This window comes from Alligator mississippiensis, chromosome 3 (assembly GCF_030867095.1).
Source record: "Alligator mississippiensis isolate rAllMis1 chromosome 3, rAllMis1, whole genome shotgun sequence".
NCBI classification, from domain to species: Eukaryota; Metazoa; Chordata; order Crocodylia; family Alligatoridae; genus Alligator; species Alligator mississippiensis.
The window spans coordinates 80,973,895-80,993,078 of NC_081826.1; the positions used below are offsets into that span (position 1 = coordinate 80,973,895).

The 19,184-nt window shown below is 42.3% G+C and overlaps 1 long non-coding RNA gene across 1 annotated transcript; it reads left to right on the forward strand.

Annotated features, from left to right (window-relative positions):
• The first annotated feature begins 1,635 nt into the window (after positions 1–1,635).
• LOC109285938 (uncharacterized) lies at positions 1,636–11,259 on the forward strand. Its single transcript, XR_002093835.2, has 3 exons — positions 1,636–1,731; positions 10,156–10,342; positions 11,042–11,259. It is a non-coding gene; the product is annotated as an uncharacterized LOC109285938 (long non-coding RNA).
• Positions 11,260–19,184: the final 7,925 nt, after the last annotated feature.

Sequence of the window (19,184 nt, forward strand, 5' to 3'; positions counted from 1 at the left end):
ATTTTGGATGTACTATATTGGGGGCCTGGTTTTTCCAAAGTCATATTATATATATATATACACACTCCTATAATTTCAGCTGCAGATAAAGTCAAGGGTATCTTATAGTTCTCAGCAGCCTTAAAAATCAGGCCTTCAGAATCCACAGCCAAATTTGCTTCAGTCAGTTCCACAGGTAATCTGCATTGTTAATAGACAAGTAAATATCATAACTGGAATTTTCAAAAGGACTCTAGTCATATATTTTGGCAAAAGCAAATAATTATGGGAGCATACCAGACACCTGTGTGGTACTAAATCTGATCATAAATGTGTTGACATTTTTTTTTCAGAAAATACTGATTTGTTAAAACTGAATGTGTTTGCAGGAAAACAAGAGTTTCAAAGAATTTCTGATTTGAAAAACTTGGGGGGAAAATATTTTGAAATTGCCCAAATTATCCCATTTTGTCATTTCTTAATGGAAAAAATATATATTTTAAAATTGAAATGACTTTACAATTAGTAACAGAAGCAAACTAACAAACTACTGCTAATGTCCCTGCTAATCCTTCCTTCCTTAATGTCTTTGGAGAGTTTTCTAAGGACCTCCTAAGAGCCAGATTGTAGTTGCCCTTTACAGCAGGGGATGCCATGGAGCCTTAGTTAGTGTGCCTGCTATTTTTATTTGTGTTTGCAGGGGGAGGAGGGAAGGAGTGGAGGAGATGTTCTGGCTGATAGCCAATGGCAGTGAAGTCAGGGAGAATTCAGCTTTTGTGGGATTCAGTTGGTGTTGGTCCATGGCAACAGCCATGTCAGAGATTTCCAGAGTGGTTTGTCATGTCTCTGTTCCAGCTCACCACTATGTGCTTGACCCCATGCCCACTGAATGGAGAAAAATATGAAGTCCACTATCTAAGCAGTATCATTTCTAAAGCATTGCCTTAGTGGTTTTTACATGACAGCTACATGGTCCTACATCTTGCAGGCTTGCATACAGAATGTTAATCATTGGTTTCTAATATGTTCCTTCATTCAACATGACCTTTGCATTATAGGGACAGATGCAGTGATAGTATGACTATAATACTGTTAATGATTAGCTTGTAAGGCACATGTAGTAGAACTTGCTAATGTCAGGAGTTAGTAGCACTGTCCCTGTCGGAAGAAACCATTCCAGGGGTGGGTGAAGATGGATCATTTTTGTCAGAGGGTCCATTCAACTAGCACAGTTGCTTTTTAGGTCATTCAGTTCTTCCCTCATGAGAAAAATACTTGTGGTTCTTGCCCTCATTTTTCAGCAGTGGTTTAACATGCAGGTGGAAGGAGGCAGGACATGTGAAAAAACACTGATTATTTAAGTAGTTTATCATGGTTGTTCTTTATCTTGACCTAATCTGGGAAATGATGATTGCAAATGTTTCATGCAGTAGGAATTCCAGCCAGCTGTCTAAATTAGGTAACAGAGCAAGCAATACTGGACCATCTTGGTAACTAACAATATTCTTCCATTCCTACATATAATGTTATAAAGCTCCAAAAAAGCTCTTGCACATACTTTGAAGGCATACAACTACTAGCCTGGAATGTTTAGGGTGTCTGTCACTTTAAGGGCTGGAGCAGGGAGCTGCCAGGTGGCTGGTGAGAGTGGCCATTTTGGAGAGCTCTGTTATAAGAGCAGAGCAGTTTGTATTCAGCTGCCTGGGGAGTAATGTCACTCAGAGGAGCTCCTGCTCCAGGAATATCTTGGAGGTAAGGGTGAGGCTATGGGAAAGGAGGAGGCCTCTTTGGTCCTGAACATGACCTAAAACTGCACCCTGCCAGGATAGGGAGGCCTGGTGGTCCTGCCTGTGGTGGGGCAGGGCCACATAAATACCAGGACTGAGAACCTCCCAGGTGTAAGGCAGGTCAGGGCGACTAAACCCCTGCCCCTACCTTCAGGTGGGTTACTAGGAGAGTCGGGAGGGGGCCCAGATAAGCTTACTGAGAAGCGCCTAAGTCCTATGGGATGTTGGACTCTGGAGGTGGGACAGGCATGCTCAAAGAGGAGCACCTGAGCCTAAGAGGGTGTAAGACCCCAGGCCCTGAGAGTTGCAGAGGGGAGTTGTGGAGCCAGTTAAGCTTAGGGAGTAGTTGCTGAGTCCTAAGGGCTGGAAGTCCCCAGGCCCTAGTGTAAGGGGCAGAGTTGTGGTCTGAGAGGGAGGTGTAGTGGTCCAGTGAGGGGCCGGGGTGAAGTAGGCCCATAGTTGAGTAATCACTCAGTCCCGTTTGGGTGAGGGTCATGGGAGAGGCCCCAAAGACCATGCCAGGTCTGACTGAAGGGTGAAGAGCAAAGCATGAGGATCTCCATGGAGTAGGGTGGAATGAGTGTGACTTGGCCTGGATAGGCAGCATGCAAGAGACCGGGTGAGAGCCAGTGGAGTGCAAGAGGCCCTGGTGAGAGAGGGGTGGTATGTGTGTGGCCCCAAAGTGGGCAGTGTGATAGATATACAACTGTGTGTCCAGTTTGGCCCGGCCTTGAGCCAGAGTATCATCACACAGTGAGACATTGGCAAGGCATGGGACACGTGTAGGGGTGGTAGAAGCATGTACTGATCATCCACGGTCATTTGGGTGCACAAAGGGCAGCCTCCCACCCATTTGACCTCTCAATCATTTATCAACAATGTGTGGCAGTTGAGCAAGGTGGGCGATTTGCCCAGAGACAAGGACAGGGCCATAATAGTACCAGGCCTAGAAGGTGCCTTTCATCACCCCTCCCTTTTCTGTTTGAAGACCTCCAAAATATTTGTCATCGGTGGGTTACCCCACCCAAAAGACATTCTAGAAGACTTGGTGGCTCCAACAGATTCCTAAAGCACCTAATTCTACAATGTATCATTGACAGTTGAACAGCTTCCCATTCTTTAAAACTTTTTAAAAATAATTTTTAAAACAAAAGCTACAGAAAATGATTTTACCATTATCCATTCTTTAAAAACTTTCTACCTGAAGTCCTTCTGGCTATGGTAAGTCATGAAAATGAACAGGGGATGGTATAGGTATACCAAGTCATTTAAAATGCCCAGAGGTAAGATGGGCAGCCATTTAAGTCATCCAAGTAGCATTAGCAAGTCCCACTGATTTCAGTATTACAGGCACTTCTTAACACGATTTAAACATTCCACATTTTTCATACCAGAACAGCCTGCTCTTAGCTGTCCACACCTCATTAAAGCTCCTTAAATTGCTACTCACAGCTCCTTACCTCTGTTAGCAACCATGAAATTAACAGAACCCAGTTAGCTTCAGTGCTGCTAATGGCACAGAACTGACAACAGCTGAGGTGAGCTAGAAGCATTAACAACTTATCACATGGGTCATGCAATTTTCTGGTTGTCAAACAAGCCCACTATTTATACTTGGCCAATATGATAAAAGTTACAAACTGTGGCTGTATGCTGCCAGAGATATGGTGGGGAAGTCCGCTTGTAACATTTGGAGAAGAGACATAAATTGCTTTGTGCATCTTATTTCAAACTCTTCCATGTCCAAGGCACCTGCATTTCAAAATCCTAGAAACTTTTTGTTCAGTGTGACCACAAGGTCATTCTACTTAGAGCAAGAAAGAAGCATGCCGTTGATGACCTCTTGATGGAGCTGCTGTGGAAAGGTAGAGAATGCACCGAATCATGAGATGGGGGAGGAGCAAGAATAGCAAGAACTTGGGTGGGAAGGGGAACCAGCAGCAGGAGGTGAGAGAGAGGCAGGATTGGGAGGATGGAGAACAGGATAGCTGTGGCCTCAAGAAGGCTACAGAGGGACAGAAATAAGGAAGAACAGGCCAAGAACAATGACATGTTCTCAGCAATGTTGGGGACATCTGAGCACTCACTGGCCCCAAAGCCTGTACAAGTGTTGTCCTATGCACTGGGACTAATTAGATGACAGAACCACAGCCCTGCATGGGCCCAATTGGTCCTGTCTTCTTGGGGAGAAGATAGGACAATCAGTTAGATATCTGAAGTGTTGATATACTAATGTGAGAAGCATGGGGAGCAAGCAGGAAGAATTGAAGGCCCTATTACAATAACATAATTATGCTATCTCTTATATTACAGAGATGTGGTGGTGTAATTCACATGACTGGTGTACGGTCATGGATGGATATAGTTTGTACAGGAAGGACAGACAGGGGAAAAAGGAGAAGGTCTTGCCGTATAACTTTTCAAGTGATGTACAAATGTTCTGAGATGCAGTACAAAGTGGAAGGTAGGCCTATTGAGGGTCTCTAGGGAAAGGTCAGCAGGGGGCATGTCATGGTGGGTGTCTGCTACATGCCACTAAACCAGAAAGAGGATGTGGACGAGGCCTTCGTTAAACAACTGATAGCACTTTCAAATCGCAGGACTTGGTTCTCACGGGGGACATTAATTATTGGAACATGTGCTGGGTGGAAAACACATCAGTACACAGGCAATCCAGCAAATTTTTGCAGTGTGTTGGTGATACCTTGTTGATACAGTTGGTAGACAGACCAACTGGGGGGAGCTGTTCTCAACATGCTGCTCAGAAACAGGGAGGAATTGGCTGAGAATGTGAAAGTGGAAGGCAATTTGGATGACAGTACCAAAAAATTATGAGTTCAAAATCCTAAGGGGAGGAAGAAAGGAGAGCAACAGAATAAAGACAATGGACTTCAGAAAAGCAGACTTTAACAAAGTCAGGAAACGAATGTGCGGGATCCCCTAGAAAGCAAGTCTGAAGGGAAAAGGAGTCCAGAAGAGCCTGCCTGTGCTTTAAGAAGGCCCTTTTATGAGCACAGGAGCAAGCTATCCCAATGTGATAGCTGTCCTGAGCAAGATCAAAGAAACTAAAGATCCCTTAAAGAATGCAGAAGGCAACTTGGTTATAGATAATACAGAGAAGGCTGAAGCCTTTTTTTACTTTAGTCTTCACAAAAAGGGGCAAGTATCAGGTGATGAGTGCAGTTGGCAGCAAAGCTAAGGAAGGAGACAAACAGCCTAACGTAATGGCAGAACAGGTTAGGAATTACTGAAAAGAGCTAGATGATTCCAAGTCAGCAGGGCTGGATGGGGTGTTCCCTAGGGTACCGAAGGAATTGATTGAGGTAATTTTCAGAGCCATTAGCTCTTTGAGAACTCACGGAGGTCGGGTAAGATCCTGAATGATTGGAAAAGAGCAAATTTAGTGCCCATCTTCAAGAAAGAGAAGAAAGATGACTTGAGGAATAACAGACCAGTCAACCTGATCTCAATACTTGGAAAGATCATAGAACAGGTGTCTACTGTGTAGTACCAACAAGTGAACAAGGTGATCAGAAAAGCCAGCGTGGATTCAGCAAGAGCATGTTGACCAACCTGATTTCCTTCTGTGTTATGGTGACAGGTTATGTGGAAGGTGGAAGAGCAGCAGATGTCATCAAGGCTTTGGATGCTGTCTCACATGACATTCTCATGAATAAGTTAAAGAAATACAGACTAGATGAAAGTACTCTAAGCTGGATACGTAACTGTTTGGATCATCATGCTCAATAAGTGGTCCTTAATGGCTCAATATCTAGTATTGGAGAAGTATGAACTGGGATTTCCCAGAAGTGAGATCTAGGCCCAATATTGTTCCATATCTTCATTTGTGATCTAGATGGTGGGAGTGAGGGCACACTTAGCAAATTTTCACCAAGCTAGGTAGAGTTGCAGATCCTTTGGAGGGCAAGGCTAGGATCCAGACTTGGATAGATTGGAAAAACAGCTACAATCAATCAGATTCAACAAGAACAAGTACAAAGTCCTGCACTTGTTATGGAATAATGTCATGCACAAATGCTGACTGGGGAATGAGTGGCTAGGTTGCAGTACTGCAGAGAAGGACCTGGGGATTACAATGGACTGTAAGCTGAATATGAGCCAACAGTGTACTCTTGTTGCAAGAAAGGCCAACTGGGTTGTATCAACTTGCAAATCAAGGGAAGTGATTCTTCAGCTTAATCAGCATTAGTGAGGCCTTACCTGGAGTATTGTGTCCAGTGCTGAGTTCCACATTTCAATAAGAATGTGGACAGATAGGAAAGAGTCTAGTGCAGAGTGACAAAAATGATCAGGGGTCTGGGAAACGAGACATGTGGAGAAAGGCTGAATGAACTGGGGTTATTTAGCCTGGAGAGGAGAAGACTAAGGGAGGGATTTAATAATAGTCTTCAAATATCTGCAAGCTGGTGATAGAGAGGATGAAGATGGGATTTTCTCTGTGGCCATATGGGACAGGAATGGGAGCACTGGAAGTTTAGGTTGAAGATTAGGAGAAACTTTCTGACTGAAAGGGTGGCCAGACATTGAAACAGGCTACTTAGAGAAGTTTTGGAATCTCCATCCTTGGAAATTTTCAAGAGCAGGTTGGACAGATGCTTGGCTGGGTTAATTTAGCATTGAGAATGGGGCTGAATTAGATGACCTCTTGTCATCTTGAAACCTTACTTTTCTATAAGCCTATGACCTATCAGCCTTGGTTGTCTTTGCAGGTGAATGCCCTTCCAAATATGTTCTGTACCACAGCAGGTCAGATAAGAGGCAAGTGAACCTTTTGCATTCCCTACTCCTCCGATATCTTCTGCAAGTGATGGCAAATGTTAGGAGTCAGAAGTTATTCAACAATTGGGTTTACATACAAACCCAGGGAACCCTGAGGAGAGACCAAGCAGTCAGTAGCTAGATTCCTAGAATGGCTTCATGATGCAAGGGAGACTGAAAGACCTCTTGTAGCTGAGCTTGGGAAGATAAGAAATATAATGTTCTTTGGTTTGGTATGGACTGTAACATAGAATGATAGGTCATAGGACTTGGGGTACTTGCAGGTGAACACAGTTCTGAGCCTAACTACTGGTGTAGTTGTGACATTTTTATGACTTCATTACTGCTGATTTACATTACTCCTGATTTACACTGATGGAAGAAAGATCAGACTGAGGGCCTTAGCAGAGAAATTAATCAAATAGTACTGAGATTTCTCTTCAGCTGAACCATCTGTCATTACATAATGTCAGTAGCCCTCTATTACTAAATATTACTCTACTGCTACTTATATCTACCACTATAACTTCACTAACTCCTGTGATCTGGAAACTCGCACCAATAATCCTCACAGAGGTAAAGGATACCTACATACCAGGAAGAATATGCAAGGTTCAGAAGCTGAAATAATATGATTTCTATAAACACCTATAGGAAAAGCTGTATTTCAAAGTTGTCAAGTGCCTTTAAATATCTCAATAAAAGATTAGTTTCAATCATGATAATAATTTACAATGATACAAGACACCAAGCTCCATCTTTCAAACAAGTTATCCAGCACTTATCAAAACTTTTTCATTCACAGACAAAATTATACAGCTGCATCAAAACCCCCAAGAGTAGAATCATAAAACAGTTTAATTCTGTCCAGGCTACATTCATAGTCAGTAACAACACACAGGTGAGAAATGATTCATATACCAAATTATTTCAAATTATTTTTATAACCAGTTCAGCAGTAACTGAAAACAGTCATAAACCAATGGTTGGCCAGTGGCCACTGTTGAGGAAACTGGTGATTTGTTTCTAGCTCCTAGCGAATTTGACTTGGTCCTTATTATGGGGAATCTCAGAAATCCAGCCAATCCCAGTGAAATAACCAATGTGAGTGGGGATATTTATTGGATAAATATTACTCCTGCAAACATCATATTTTAATAAATATTATTCCTGAAAACTTCATCAATCTACTGGATACAAAAAAAAATCAGACTGAATATAGATATTGGATTTATGGCACATTATAACCTGCCTAACATCTGGTACCCCAGATAACCTTGCTATATACCAGCTACATCTTGGTTCTTTTCCTGGGGGGTTGGGACACGATGATCCTTCAAGGTCCCTTCCAACTCTACAGTCTATGAATCTATGAATCATCAGGTCTACATTCCCCTCCCCCCAATCCATTTGTCACCTATTAACTGCCTCAAATTGCATTTTCACTGACTGGCATTCTTACATACTGGCTTCTGGCTTCTAGTCTCAGTGTTGTCAACCCCACTGTGCCAAAATTATGAGACAAACTCTCTTAAAAAATCAAGAGATTGACATGTAAATCATGAGATGCTATTTTTTTAAGCGTGTGTGTGTGTGGGGGGGGGTTATTTGTGAAGGTGTGGGGGGCTATGGGTGTGTATGTAGGGTTTGGACCCCAGAAGCGGGGTTCCTGCATGCCCTGGCAGGATGTGGGGTACTGTGGGTCAGGAGTGAGAGGCAGCAGCAGGGCTGGGGTGGTGGGAGCTGTGCCCTGGGAGTGAGGAGCAGACACACAGAGATGGACACACAGACAGCACCCAGATGGTAAGTGGAGGGAAAAGGGTGTGGGGAGAGGGAAGGAGCAGAGGAGAGAGATCGAGGCTCCCACTATGAGGGAGGGAGTAGGGCAGGAGCAGAGGCTGCGGTGAATGGGGCCCCTGGGCTGGGGTGAGTTGTCTCTGTGTCCTACTGTCTTTGCCCAGGAGCTCAGCCGTGTGATGCCAGTGTGCTTCCTGCCTCCGGGCGGGCAGGGGATGGGTCACACAGCTAGCCTGCCTCTGCCCCACAGGGAGCATGTGCCCCACCAGGCCTCCCCCAGGGGTGCATGCAGCTGTGGAGAGCCACACCTCTTACCCCCGCACCTCTGGGTGACCTGAGAGGGCCCCATTCACCCCACCCCCTGCTCCTGCCCCACTCCCTCCCACCCTCACCGTGGGGTCCTCGATCTCCCACCCTCCCCTACCCCTTCCCTCTCCCCCTGCCCCTTCCCCTCCATAGCCTTACCAGCTGGGAAAATCTGGAGATTTGAGGGTTCCATTGGGAGATCATAAGCCAGAGTTATTTTGATTTAGAAATCCCGAGTCTCCCAATGTTTTTGCAACAGTTGTCATTACTGTATCCTATTCTATCTCATCCAGGAAGAGCACAGAACAACTGTAGATGCCTGAAGAAGGGTGTTTGTTCCCAAAAGCTTGCAAAGAAGAATTTTTCCAACTATTTCAATTGGTCTAATAAAAGATATCAGATTTACCCAAAGAACCTTGTCTGATTGCTGCAAACAGCAACTACCAGATCTGGCCTCAGATGTCCACAGCCCCAAAAGCCAAAATCACAGCAGACCCATTTTACTGTAATCCAGAACCTAAAATTTTGGGAATATCAACAATCTTGTAAATTTATGAAAATTTTGTAATTAAGAATAGTTACCTAATGTGGTAGGTGATACTGACTAAGACACACAAATGAGAAATCCAGTTGGTTCACTCAGTTACTATGGTTAAACCTAAATGGAAGGCTTCCTTTTTTTTCTGAATGTTAGCAATACAGTGGGTTTTGTTTATTGACTAGAACTGTGATAAACATCACAATGCTTGTGAATATTTTTATATAAATGAAACCAGACCAGATTCTGCCACCTTATTGTGTGTTAAGTTCTATCTTACTCTGTGAGTTGCCACAATGATAATGAATAAAGGCACAGTAATATGAATATAATCAACTTCAGCTTCCAAAAATAAGTTTTTCAGACCCACAGATCCTTAATAACATAGTTTCCTCCAAATTCTTGGCAACTAAAATGAGTTTTATTATTCTGCTTCTGAGAATATTGGATTTCTATGAAGAAATAGAAAGCAATATGTACTTTCAGAGTTACTATTGTTGCAGGTTATCAGAAAATAGCTAACCATAGACTGGGAAAAGCAGCTGACTTATTTGAACAATATGATATATCCAACCTGGCTAAGAAGGCATTCATTTCAGTTTATATTAATTGTACAAAACTAAGTGCTTGATGACACTCTTCCAAATAGCTTAGTAGGTTTTACTACTCACAGTGGTGTTCAGCTTTGGTTAGGCAAATTTGCTATGAAAAATGAATGGGAAGTTTTGCCTGAAAAACACGCGCAAGGTACAACCCTTTCAGTGTACATCTGAACTGATCATATATAAATAGTAGCACTGAGAAACCTGTCCTGAAAATCAACATTTTTATATTCCTCTCCAATGTCCTTAAGAGCAGGAAAGAAGTATGCTTCTGCAGGAATTGTACAAAGGAATATATATTTTCATCACAAGCTCATTGTGACCCATGTTCAAGATGTTAAAAATATGTTCTTTGCTTTCTTACCAGACAATGGATAACCTGAAGAAGAACCCAAGGCAGCAGTGCAGACACAAACATCAAACCCATGTTGAATGATGTGGAGACAGATCTGCAGAGTGACTTTGTATTTAAGGAAGTGGTTATCATAAATTGAAACCTTTGACCAGTTATTGGCAGCAAAGTGTTTTTCATTTTTGCTCTCGTAAATCCTCCAGTAAGTAAAGTCCAATTATGAATGTTATCTAATTAATATTAACACACAGTCCTTCATTGAAAACATTAATATATATTTAAAAACATTTTCCTTATGAAAAAATTAACATAATATTTAGCACTTAACCTCTTCCAATAACTTCAAAACTAATCTATTAGTCTATCATTTCACAAGATCCTTGTGAAATAGGAAAAGAAATAGCATATGTGTTTTAAAGGAAAGGAAATAGTCAAAAAGTGACTTGCTAAGTCCAGATAAGAAGTCTATGTTATAGCCAATATGGGACTTCAAGGCCTTGCTTCTCTGGGCAACGTCTTTTTCTATTCTTAACGTTTTACATTTGCCCACCACTTGTATTATGGTATGTCCTGATGGGTCATTTATATGTTTCCTTCAATTGAATGCATTTGTTTTGTCATTGCCATTGAGTAATCCATATATTTTTACTTCAATCTAGGCTGAATGTAGTTTCTTGCAAGTCCTAGTAAAGTCTTCTAATATGTTGCATACACAATGGCCTCTCTTACCAACAAGCATCATATAAAGAGATTTGAAATTGCCACAGATTTTCCTTTAACTTAGAGGAGAAGGTATATCTGCAGTAAACACATAGTAAAACTTCATAACCACTTTTAGTATGCACCATCTGATTTAAACAAGATTTCTAAAGATATCATGTTTACTGTTTTTATGTATTAGACATTGAGGTTACATGTTATCTTCCCCAGTCTCCGATACTGGGATCACAAAGTTGAACAATCTGAATCAACAGAATGTTCCATGGCACTTTGAGCATCAGCACAGCTGAGAAAGAACTGGCTGCCGCTGAACAATGGGAACAACAAAACATCCTCTTTCTTCTGTTTATACTTGCTGTTTTCCTCGTAACCCAATGAGAGGCAGAAAACTGGACTATAATTATGGTAGGTATTTTGTCTCTGTACTTATCTACCAAATTGATAACCCTGAGGATTGTCAATACTTAACCATAGATAATGATCTTGCCAGTTGTGCCCAAGATAGCCAGTGCTATTTGTAAGATTGTGAGGTTACTGTTATAGCTCTCAGGAGGCTTCTGATTTTTTTTCAAAATTATGCTTTTATCACACTGCAAGAAAGGTTGACATATTTTTTTCTGGAGGTCTGGTTGGGATTATACCTTGATTGGAAATGCCTTGTTGAGATAATAATATGTCATAAACTCAACAGGGCTTGCATCAATCCCTACGCATGAGAACCCGGTATTGAGAAGGAGGCTAAAGCCCTACTTTCCCATCCAAACAACCCCTCCTCCAGATTTACATCTGATTAAGATAACCCATTTCTGCACCCTCTCACTCACCCTGCTATCATTCAATAACTGGGAAAGACCTGCTTCTGTCAAGAATTTAAAGGGACCTACTCCTCAACTGACCTTCCAGTAAGAGTACCCATATCCAATTCTGTAGCCTCTGACAGGAAGATGACTTGATGATCAGTGATCACTACTGCTGAAAAGAGAGGCTGCATGATAATATACCTGTCATGAGTACTACTGCTGTGAGAGAGGACTGCCAGGTAGGTGAGATACCCAAGGATCCATAGGGTTGTGAGAAGCTTAGTGAAAGATGTAACAGGTTGTGCTGTGAATGGATAGACAGAATTATAAACTAAACCAATAGTATTGATGTAGTGTGGTTGTAGCATTTCCATGGGCCTTGTCATTGTTATTCCTCCACCCTTCCTCATGCTAGTTAATGCATTTTAATTAATGCTGAACTTGACATCTTACTCAGTCAGCATAGCGTAATGAAACTGATAGCATAATAGAGACTTAAACTAAATATGAATCACAAAATGTCAGCACATTTAGAGCTAAAGCTCTCAGAGCAGCAGCAGCTCTGTCTCCCAATGAAGTGTGTAACTGGATTAATAAATATTTAAATGATTTAGGTTCTTCTACACAGGGACTGTCTCTCTGCTTACATGCTTACAAGGGGGCCAAAGCCCAAGTCTGTATATAACACTTTACCACAATAAATACTTAAGTGTTGATAGGCTAAGGTTATGAAGATAAGATCACTCTGAGGTTGGTGCTGGATACACCTCAGAGCTGCTTAGAGAAGACAAAAACAGAATGATTCACTGAGGAGTTAGGAAAAAGCAAGCAAGACACAACATAGTGGTAAATGCTGGGAAATTGCAGTAGCTGATAAAAGGCAGTAACAGTACTTTTGACATCTGCTTGGCAATGAGGTATTACTCTTCTTTTCCTTTTTCTACCTCCAATGTGAGTTAATTATCTTTTTTGTTGCTCTTGCTTAGGAGCCCTAAGGTGCATGCAAAATAGCCCTCAGGGGAAAAGGGAACAATCCAGATTTTTTCATTCAATAGCATAGAATGGATATCTTGGCAGGAAAATAAATAGGGCAATCAATAATCTTCATCAAACAATGGCATGTACTTTAAGTCAAGTAAACCACCATATTCAAGTAACTTGTACATGCAATCGCAAAAGAGAAAATGAAAATACAAAATGTGATGCATACTTTCAGCCTACTAATAATGTACATATCCAGCTTTATCACAATAAACCTTGTTAAATAATAGGGGTGAATATGATAAAAATATGATAACATGAATTTTTAAAATGTCAGAGCATTCAGAGTTAAAGTTTACAGAAGAATGTTACCTCTGCCCCACATGATGTGTGAGAATGGAATAATAAATCTTTAGATTAAGGTTATAAATAAAGTTGATGTTGATACAGAATTTTGGCCCAGAGTGGGGCAGCAGGAGCACAGGGCAGGAAGGGCTCTGTGGAGCTGGGCTGAGCTGCACCAGCAGGGAGAGGGGGAGCCAACCCAGCTCCAGAGCCCCTGCCAGCCTGGCCCTGCACCCCTGTCACCCTACTCTGGGCCCCTGCTGGCCCTGGTGCACCAGCATGGGCCCCACACTCCCACCCATCTGTTGCTGTGCTCCGTGTGCTGACTTACTGCCCCTTCCCCGCACCTGCAGCCACTTTCAGCACTTCCCTGCATGCGGCTGCCACCGCTCCTCTCCACCCCCCTGCCGGCCACTCTAGCACCACATGGTTCCCAGCTGCAGCACTGGAACCACAGCAGCTGGTCCAGCCCAGCCTGACCCTGAGGACTGGGGCGCTTGCCTGCAGTTCTTCCCTGCCTCCCCACTTTCTTATCTGAATTTCCCTCTGGCACAGGGAAGCAGGAATAGCCCCAGGAGCCCAGGCCAGAAAGCTCTGCTCCACATTGGGCTTCAGGCTGGGGGGGAGGGGCGGAGCTGGGCGGGCCTTGCTTCTGCAGCCTTGGTCCTGCCAGTGGCTTCCCCTGGGTCCTAGTGCCCCTGGCTCCTGTCATCTTTGACAGGCAGCCAGGGTCAGATAAATATTAATTTTCTAAAATTTTAGGGGCCCTATGGGCCAGATAGAATGGCCTGGCAGGCTGAATCCAGCCCACAGGCCATATTTTGCCCACCCTGGTCTACCAGTTCACATCTCTATTGTTGTGGAAGGGGGTATTCTGGCATGATATTTTAAGTTCTTCTAGATATGGACCACCTTTTTACTTACTGTTTGCATGGAGCCCCAACCTGTAAATGTCACTCACTCCACCACAATAAATATTTAGTGTTTGTAGGCTAAGATTTAGAAGAAAAGATTAATAATATTGCTGGGGCTATTTTCCTTCCAAAACATCTTTTTTGTTTGTTTATTTTTGGGAGGCTTTTTTGCATAATGTAATGATGATTGTTAGGGTTCCTTCTCCATCATGTAGTCTCAACCAGCTTCTTGGAAAATGCTAAATAAGCAGCTACCTAGGAGCTAATACCATAAAGAAAGGAGAGATGAGTGGAGGATAATAGACAAAGCAAAATGGAAGGAAGAAAGAACAGAAATCCCAGAAGGATGAAAATATAATGAAAAATGAGGGACAATAAATAATAGGCAGAACCTAGAACTGCGAGGAAGAATAAAGACCAAAAAGGGAATTTATGGGACAAGGACAGTAGTCAAGTGAATGAGGAAATAGACAATAAATTGGGAGAATATGGTTGAAAACAGATAAGCAGGGGGAAATGGCAATATGTCATCTGTTTTTTTGCAAAATACTGGCACCATAAGATAAAGAAGTTTCATCTCAGAGGTTGCAGAGAGAAGTGCAGCTCCCCGCTGTTCCTGAGAATGCTTTGCAGGAAGCGTTCTGAGTTACAGTGCTGCCTTTCCCACCCCCAAGACCAAACAGAAGTTCGTTGTTGGTTCGTGGGGGTAGGGGAATCTAGCTGCTGGCTGGGAGCTTGCAGCCAGTTTCCTCTAGCAATGACCCCTCCTCTTCCACCATGTCCCTGTTTCAGAATTGGGGAGGCGGGGTGGGGGGGGAAGGGAGCAGAGGAGTTCCCCAGCTGGCTCTGGAGGGTGGGGTGGGTGAATTAGAGCCCCTCCACTTCAGGGTTACCTGCCCCACCTTCCAGCAGGGGTTGAAAACCCCCAGACTGAATTCCTTTTACTCCATTTCCCAGCTTCCATTCTGAAAACAGCGAGAGGCTATCAGGCAGCTCAGACAGAAGTTACAGAAGATGCTCTGGTTTGAAACTTCTTCATCTAAACCCTCATGCAATTAGGGGTCAGATTTTCACACAATTGGCCATTTTTTAAACTGTCTGCAGGCATGCACTTGTGTTTGGTCATAGCTATAAACTGTGTTCTGTGGCCAGATTGGGTGAAAATTGTCACTTTTGTCTGCGCTTATATAATTTGAGTTTATGACAGAGTTGTGTAGTGAAATTGCTGAGTTGAAAGTGCTGTTCTGCTTTCAGCTTTCTGGGATTTTTAGAGATACTTTTTTTTTTTTAAGTTGTAGCTGTCCCATATATTGAAACAAATGTGTGTGTTGAACTCACTGATCATGGATCTTAAAATGGATTGCAAATGATTTAATGAATTCAAAAGCAAAATTTTGAAAAGAGCTCTTTTTGGAGTGCATCACAATTTAGGTGTTTAATGTGGGGCACTTGTAGCCTGATTGAATGGAAGGATGGTCAAGTACTTTGGGTGCTAGTCTGACACTTAAGACCTGTGTGATCTTGAGCAATTTACTTAGCTTCTCTGTGCCTCAGTTTCCTATGTGTAAAATGAGGATAATACTACAGTAGTACCTCCCTGATGCAGAGCAGTATTTAATGGATAAATGCATCATAAGGCTGAAATTGATTCCTTATTCCTGGTTCCTTTTTCAGAAGTAATCTTAACACAATTATCTAATTCATGTCTAATTCATTATTCTCAGTCTTTACACAATTAAGATTTTATTAAACATTGTGAGTAATCAATTAGACATGCTACAGAGTTAGAATGTCATAAAAATGTATATATACTAATAAAAATGTATTATACTGTAATATCATGTATCAAGTACATTGCCTTGAATAAGGAACTGAGATATAAGGCTCGGGTTACTGGACAAAATCTGCTTCAGGTTACCCCAAAACACATTTTACCACCAACCAGGGACTCTCCCGAAGAAGACTGGGCAGAACACTGCTTGATCCAGAGAATGTTTTTTGTGTGCCAGTCTGCCAGCTGACAGCCCCACAGGCCTGTGTGCTAAATTCATTGCCATGAAAAAGGAGCTGAGTTAGGATGGGATTATGGGGCAAAATCCTTTTGGGTCATCCCAATCCACACCTCTCTGCCACCAAATCTCTCCTGAAAAAGCTGGGCAGGCCCCTGCCCACACCAAAGCTCAGCTTTCGAGAGCCAGCCTGTCAATTCATGGCTCCACAGGCCTGTGTGCTACATGCATTGCACCAAATAAGGAACTGAGTTTCAGCTGTGATTATCAGGAAAAATCTTTTTCGGGTCATCCCAAACTACACATATCTGCCACCAGAAGACCCTCTAGAAGAAGCCAGGGTAGGGCACTGCCCAAGGCAAAGCACGGTTTTTGTGTGACAGCCTGAAAACTAGCAGCCTTCCCCTCCATCCCCTCCCAGATTTGTGTGCAATGTACATCACCCCAAATAAGAAGATGAGTTTGGGCTGGGATTATGGGGAAAAATCCTACTTGGGTCACCCAAAACCACACATCACTGCCACCAGAGGACTGTCCTAAAGAAGTCTGGGCAGGCTTCTCCCCAAGCCAAAACTTAGTTTTTAAGTGCCAGCCTGCTAACTCATGACCTTGCAGGCCTGTTTCCTAAATAAATTGCTATGAATAAGGAGCTGAGTTTAGGCTAGGATTTTCTCTTACCCCAAATCATGCGTTTCTGGAACTGGGAGACTCTCCTGAAGAAGTCTGGACAGGGTGCTGCCCAGTCTTCTTTAGCAGTTTCCTCCAGTGGTGGAGATGTGTGGTTTGGGGTGACCTGAAAAGGATTTTGCCCCATAATCCCAGCCCGAGATCAGATCCTTATTCATGGCAAGGTTTACACACAGGCCTAGAAGGACACATGTTGGCAGGCTGGCATGCAAAAAACAAGCTTTGGGTTAGGCTGCACCCTGCCCAGTCTTCAGAAGAGTCCCCCAGTGGGATCCCATAATCCCCACCTAATCTCAGTTTTTTATTCAGGGCAATGTACTTGATACATGATATTATTTTACATTTGTATTAGTACGTACCCATTCCATCCTGGAATAGGATTCTTACCTTGGGGGAAAAGGATTTTCTCTTGTCCCAAAGATCTGTATCAGCCCCTTGACACCGATTGTGCTGCAAATCTGTGTTCAGGGAAGTGGAAATGAGCATATGAAGAGGGTTCTGCGCCATTGAGGGTGACAAAAGGAAGAATATGTCTGAACTGAAGTCCTCCTTATCACAGAAGCTGAGAGCTGTGGAGGAGGTTTGCTCACATGTAATGAGCTTTGTTTCATGTGTTTGTAGTTTTAAGGCAAGACACCTAAATCTAACAAAAATGCAGCTCTGCTCTCTTGGCCAATTACTAATGTAATAGTCCTCAGATGCCCCCTTGTGATTCTTATGTGTACTACAAATTTTATTTTAAAGGTGACCTCTAAAAGGGTAGGGAAAGATTTGGACTTGTATTCTTTTTTTTTAGCTTATTTATGTTTAAATAGAGAACTTATTTTTTTCTCAAGTTAATGGGAACTTTGAGCACTTCAGCACTTTTCATGTTGGAGCTTGTACATCTCTGCCAAACTTAAAAGTAAATAGATAAATCTGAAAGTGTCAAGTTCTAAGGTTGATTATAGCAAATCAGTAACACTTAATGAAATGTAGGCTTGAAAAAATGTCAACGTCTATTGCAATAGAAATCCATGGTGCATTTAGAGGTGCATTAAATAATGTGAAATAATTGGATGATAATATGCCATCCAGGACTAGGACAACTACTAGGTAAGTTAATACCTTTTATTGGAACAAATATTAAATAAAACATTTGCTTTGTCCCAGTCAATTCTAAAAATACTCAATTCTCACTTCTGGTTTAATGATCAAATATTATTTTCAGAAAAACAAGTCTTTATAAAGAGCCTTAAGTTCTCTTTATAAAGAGCCTTAGCCTTTATAAAGAGCCTCTAGGTTTGCTAGAGTAAAATAATAATAAATTCTCTGGTTAGCATTACAATAGGGTGACAGGATGCTACTACTATAATACAGTGGTCAAACTTAGAGTTGGAAAAGACCCACCTAGTTCATGCCCTACTAATTACATTTTCTGTTTACACCTAACAGAAATAGAAAGCCATAAAATAGGTCTCAGACCATTGTTCTGATTTAATTTATTTACATGGCTTTTATGGACCATTGAAGTTATTCCAAAACCAGGATTGTATTAACAAATTAAAAGTTTCTAGGCTTCAGTTCTTGCAAAGAAACTTCATATCTAAACCAAGTGTAACTGATGGAGTGCTCACTTTGAGGACCAGCAAATGGGCTGAACCACAATTCAGTGCCCAAGGAAGCATATTAGTAGTGTTGATTCTTCAGCCTACTAATGACACATTTTAAATATAACATTGACTGTTGAAATGCTGTTCACTTCTGAAGATTGAATGGGTAGAAAGGAAGCCTATAGGCATGGGCGACTGTTGCCTCCTGAGCCTGGGGGTGCACCCTCAGAAGCCGGCGGTGGGGACGGGGCTGGTGAGCACCCACAGAAGCCACTGGTGGTGTCAGGGGTGGGGATGGCCCTGTCAGGGGGGGCAGATGCCCCCCCCTGGCTCCCCCCACCCATTGCCTGTGTCTATGGGGTTAGGAACTGAAAGTTGCTTCAGGAAAAGAAATGCAGAGGAAAGCAAGGAACACAAAGAAAAAACAGTATGAAAAACAGAGTACAAATAATAGTGATCCTAAAAACAGTGTATTTATTTTTCCCACTGAGCAATATTACTATATTTACTTGAATATAAAATGACCCCCCCCATAATTAGATTCTATATATGAAAAATTATAAATTTGTTATAATTTTCAGGACTAGAATCTAATTATTGGAGATTTGCCTTGAATTTGTCCCCCTCCCATTGCTACAGCAGGAGAAATAAATCTGAGGGGGTAGGGGCGGGGGGGGGTCAGGTAGCCCTCTTCCCCATTGCTCCCACAACTTCTTCCACTGAACACCTTTCACCTCCTCCTTACTATCAGACCCGGCTCTCCCTGAGCACATGGAGGTGAGGAACAATTCTGAAAACACTAAACTTGCAGTAGCAATTTGCATATAGTACCCATAGACTTCATTCTTGTAGAATTGATGCATTTTACCTTTTTTGAAACTGGTGCAAGATATAGCACAAGTGCTCCATAAACACACTTTAAAACAACATTTTTGTACCTACTTGTATATAGTACAAGCTTTTAAATTTGTATTCGAGGCCAAATTAGCCAAAACT